Raw genomic sequence first — 5718 nt, 5'->3', positions numbered from 1 at the left:
CTTTGACCACGCCACAGTATTACCCTCAGGTAGACCAGGGTCACGCCCCAAATGGCACTATATCCCCTTTAAAGTACACTTCTTATGTCCAGAACCCAAAAGTAGTGCACTAGAAAGAGAATATGGTTCCATTTGGGATGAAGCCCAAAGTATTACGACTGGATAGAAGCTGTCCCTAATCACTGGTCCAAGGTCAGATTGTTTCACCTCCACTAATGGTAAATGTTATTGTTGGTGGTAATATTATCTGATCCTAGATCTGTTGTTAATAAGGGCTGTATTACTTGTTCAGGCTATAGGTCAGCTAGCCACTGGACGGTCTGAGGGCAGAAATAGTTAATGTATTTAATATGAACTTAAAGCTAAAATTCCATGGCAGAATGTTTATAAATAATACAGTAATATAATAACTGCTATTATTTTCTTAACCCATTCATGACCACAGCTTGCTTTTGGACAAAAAAAGAAACAAATATTTTCAGTGCTGAATTCCTTTATTTGTCTTTTACAGGGTTTGACAATTTAAACTTATTCCAAGTTTCTTAATGGTGAACACATTCACTAAGTACAGCTACCAGGAATTATACACACAGTCCAGTTCTCCCGATGTACACACGGGAGGAGAGAGGACAAAGAAGTGAATAGAAGCAAGGAGATGGAGAGGAGAGAGCAGAGTTCAGCATCTCTACCACAGGTGGACTGTATGAAGTCTGAAGATCATTAGATCAATGAGATGTGTCGGTTGGTGATGATGTCGTGACTTGATGTGATACTTTAGCATTGACCACAATTGTCAAAACCATAAAAAGGGAGATTTTAAGTATCTATTTTAAGAACCATCTGGAGATGTTAAAATGTATATCTGAAATGAGGTGAAGACCGGTCGTACCACAGAGTGTCTACATGAACAAGCCTGTCTGAGGCACACAGCATATACAGAGTGGGACACTATAAGGGAAGGGGAGAGCGGGAAGAGTGGTCCATCTACACTGCTTGAAGAAGGCTAATCATAGAAATGGGCTAAGGGTACATACCAAATGGCACCCTATTCCCTATGGGCCCTGGTCAAAAGCTGTGCACTATCTAGTGAATATGGTACCATTTGGGATAGTCAGTAAGACTATAGCCTTCTACTGTGTAAATGAGTACAGCTAGATGACCTCTCTGGAGGAGCATAAACCACATCAGATAGGTTAAGGGCAGACAGAGCTAACTTTATCAGCGTTTTTTCAACTTGTTCAGTAAATATTTCAAAAAGTGCAACTAGACAGAAAGCAAAACAATCCTTCCATCCCAGCCTCTGAAATAAGATCTAAGGACAACTTGTCAAAACAATCCTTCCATCCCAGCCTCTGAAATAAGATCTAAGGACAACTTGTCAAAACAATCCTTCCATCCCAGCCTCTGAAATAAGATCTAAGGACAACTTGTCAAAACAATCCTTCCATCCCAGCCTCTGAAATAAGATCTAAGGACAACTTGTCAAAACAATCCTTCCATCCCAGCCTCTGAAATAAGATCTAAGGACAACTTGTCAAAACAATCCTTCCATCCCAGCCTCTGAAATAAGATCTAAGGACAACTTGTCAAAACAATCCTTCCATCCCAGCCTCTGAAATAAGATCTAAGGACAACTTGTCAAAACAATCCTTCCATCCCAGCCTCTGAAATAAGATCTAAGGACAACTTGTCAAAACCTTCAATAATAATGCTACTTTTTAAAACAGTAGTCGTGTAACAGACAGACACAGACAAAGACAGGAGATGAGTGTTTATAAAATCATATGTAAGGCTTTGTCCCAAACATGAGTAACAATGAAGTCATCCTATATGTATGATCAATAACAGCTAAAACATTCACACGGGTAAAACCTGCAGTATTCCAGTATCGTCCCAAGATGCAGATATGCATTTTAGATCTGGTATCACTATACACATGTTGAACAACCTAAAACTTCATCCTAAAAATCCTTCATTAAAATGCAACGCTGCAAAAATGTAACAAAAAGGCCATTTTTAATTTTTATACAATACACTCATGATGGTCCCAATAATAAATATATGATTATTAATGAAATTGCACCACAAAACAAGTTTAAACATGAACTTGACTCCTACATCAATGATAGTAATAATAATAATATGTTTTTCTGAGTCGCGTGTCTCTCTATAGGCCAGGGAACAAAATTCAAAGGGTCAGGGTTGGTAGGCAAATAAAGGTCACAGTTAATAATAAGGTTGAAGATTAAACAATAAGGTTGATGGTTAAATAAAGTTGATGGTTGATGAGCAGTTACGGTATGGGTGAACACTGATGGCACAAGTAAGGAAGAGAGGCAACGATGATGAGAAATGTAGTTCTATCCTTTCTGTCCCTCAGCGGTTAACCAGTCAGAGAGGTTAGAAGGGCCTTAGTGGTAGTGAATAGAATGTTACTATATCTTCTTTCATTCTATAGAACATCTGGCAGAAGGTCTGGTTTTAGAGAAGCCACAGTCATGTGACCTAGTGTCCAATGTCGCCCTCTCCTGGTCACTATCTGATGCTGAGTAACAACAGGGCTGCTTTCTCTAAAAGTCGAGCCATGAAAACAGACTTGGCTGATGTTGGGACACAGTGAAGAAGGGGTTGGGGAGACAGTGAAGGAGTTGTTAGAGTAGGTTAGTAGGGAATGAAAGAAGGGGGTAAGAGTTAGAGTAGGGTAGGGTAGAGACTGTAGCCAGGGCATGTAATAGTTTGTCTACAAAGAAGTGATTTAGTTTCTGGAGTAAAGCTGGCAAGGCAGCATTATCATACAGGTTGTAGGGGAAAACATTCAAGACATGGTTGATATTGAGTCTAAATGCGATGGATTATGAGAGCAACTACAGTAAAACAGACTGGCTCAGTGGTAACCAGGTTTAGTAACACACAACCTCCTTTCCAAGGCTATAATACTGAAAGGAATACCTATAGATCTTGTCCATCATAATGTACAGAGTGGAGCAGACAGAGTGGTGGGGTGAGGACATGTAGATATGTAGTAGTTGGTACTGCAGGAGTTCCAACTGTTTGGTCTGCAGCCCCATTTTGATATAATAAAACATCACGACTCCACCATGTAGAAAAAAAGTGATGAAATCAACGCTAATGTAAACTTATTGTTTTAGCTGATTTAGTTCCTGGTCTTGTCCACTCTGTTCTAATGAGGCTTGTGGCCATTGTAGAAGGAAACAGAAGACACATCCGTGTTCCTGAGAGTCTGATTTTTCAGTGATGGGGTCATAGGGTAGCCTAGTGGTTAGAGCGTTGGACTAGTAACCGGAAGGTTGCAAGTTCAAACCCCCGAGCTGACAAGGTACAAATCTGTCTCTCTGCCCCTGAACAGGCAGTTAACCCACTGTTCCTAGGCCATCATTGAAAATAAGAATTTGTTCATAATTGACTTACCTAGTTAAATAAATCAAAAAAATAATATGTTGTTTCTTTTAAAAGATAGAGCCACATTTGTAGGAAGAAAAAAGAAACCGCTCTGTTTATTACAACTGTATCTAGAGGCTACCGGAGGTTACCGACGTAACCCTGGTTCTATGAACAAAGAACGGTTTTATTGTATTTTTTTTCGACCCCATTTTTAAAAATCAGGCGACCCCATATGGGGCCGGGACCAATAGTTTTGGGAAACGCTGTGGTAGTGGATATGTAGGATCCAGCGTGCTTCTGTTTAACAACAGTCACTAGTGTGTGTGAGAGTTAGTGAGTCCTCTGTAGGGGTTTTGAAACCAAACTACTTAGTTCAAGTGGAGAAGCAAGTACAGTAGCTGAAGCCGTCTAAACCTGATAGTTTTATACCCATACCCATCTAAACTACTCGTCCAGTCTAGCCAACTACTGCAAGTCTAATCCTCTATCTATTTAAACCTCTGTTCCAGTCTAATCCTCTATTTCAACATCTGTTCCAGTCTAATCCTCTATTTCAACCTCTGTTCCAGTCTAATCCTCTATCTATTTAAACCTCTGTTCCAGTCTAATCCTCTATTTCAACATCTGTTCCAGTCTAATCCTCTATTTCAACATCTGTTCCAGTCTAATCCTCTATTTCAACCTCTGTTCCAGTCTAATCCTCTATTTCAACCTCTGTTCCAGTCTAATCCTCTATTTCAACCCCTGTTCCAGTCTAATCCTCTATTTCAACCCCTGTTCCAGTCTAATCCTCTATTTCAACCCCTGTTCCAGTCTAATCCTCTATTTCAACCTCTGTTCCAGTCTAATCCTCTATTTCAACCTCTGTTCCAGGCTAATCCTCTATTTCAACCTCTGTTCCAGTCTAATCCTCTATTTCAACCTCTGGTCTAGTCGAATCCTCTATTTCAACCTCTGGTCCAGTCTAATCCTCTATTTCAACCTCTGGTCCAGTCTAATCCTCTATTTCAACCTCTGGTCCAGTCTAATCCTCTATTTCAACCTCTGGTCCAGTCTAATCCTCTATTTCAACGTCTGGTGCAGTGGTGCTAAAGTGCAGATCTACTAGAGAAGCAGGTTAAAGCAGGACAAAGCTACGGCAGAGAGATCTTAAAGCACAATACATCATGAGCTCAATAAATAAAAAGCTACATTAAATAGTGCTAATTAAATGAGACTGCATAGATCACCTGCTATAGACATAATTCTAATACTACAGGACTCTAGTGGTCTTTCCATGGCCATACTTCTCTCCGGTCTGGAAAGCTGGAGAGATAAGCCTACAAGTCTATGGTATCCATGTTTTCTGTCTGCAAAGAAAAACGTATTTTAGGAAAGGGAGTGAGATAAATGCAATAAATAAAACACCCTAGTGTGATATATATTTATATATATTAATATGTATTTATATATGTATAAAAGTATGGTACAGACAATGGGTACTGCACTTGGCTTGAATGTGTTCAGTGGGTGAGTTGATAACGATGTACTCAAAACTGATGCTAGCTAGATAACTGTGGAAGCGCTAGCATCCTATCATAACACAACAGATGCTAGCTGAGCTTAGCTGAAGGCGCTAGCTAGCTGTGATGCTAGCCCTGGACAGCTAGCTTAAGTGTACTGTAATACATTCCTATGGGAGAACCGGACTGCTAGAAAACACTACACTATTGAGAAGAGAACAAAGAGGAGAAAAGAGGACTGGGGGAACACGGTACTAGGTCTTAAATGGGGTTGTAGGTGGGGAGTGTAGCTTAGTAAAAGGGGGTAAGATAGGAGAAAAGGTGGCCTGTAGCGGTGCATTCTCTTAGAGTTGAGCATTTGTACACGCGGAGGAGGATGGGCTTTCAACTACTGATATAAAGACTACCGTAGGGTGGAAGCTGAGCGTGTGTATGTGTGTGTGCACTGTATGTAAGTGTTTGGATGTGTTAGGAAGATAATGGTTTGTGTATGCATGTGTACATATGTATAGCCTATCTAATTAGTTGTGTATGTGTGTGTGTGTGTGTGTTAGACGCGGGTAAGGAAGGCTAGGTTGAGGGAGCCTGGTATTTGGATAGTCTCCAGGGCCAGAGAGGAGGGATTGAAAGGGAAGGTGACTGGGTAGATTATCTTAGTGTCCATCAACAGCTGAGGAGTCTCACAGCGGTCCCGCAAACGAGTCTGACAGACAGAGAGAGGGGGAGGAAGGGAAGGACAGGGAGAGAGAGGGGGAGGAAGGGAAGAACAGGGAGAGAGTGAGATGGGGATACAGAGGGAGAAACAAAGAGGGAG

At 40.9% G+C, this 5718-nt stretch overlaps 1 pseudogene; it reads right to left on the bottom strand.

Annotated features, from left to right (window-relative positions):
• Nucleotides 1-475: 475 nt before the first annotated feature.
• The window catches only part of LOC109885087 (unconventional myosin-Va-like), a 43411-nt pseudogene continuing 38168 nt past the window's right edge, over nucleotides 476-5718 (bottom strand).

The sequence above is a fragment of the Oncorhynchus kisutch genome, unplaced genomic scaffold (assembly GCF_002021735.2).
Source record: "Oncorhynchus kisutch isolate 150728-3 unplaced genomic scaffold, Okis_V2 scaffold4048, whole genome shotgun sequence".
In the NCBI taxonomy this organism is placed as follows: domain Eukaryota; kingdom Metazoa; phylum Chordata; class Actinopteri; order Salmoniformes; family Salmonidae; genus Oncorhynchus; species Oncorhynchus kisutch.
This window is presented reverse-complemented; position numbering and strand designations above follow the sequence as displayed.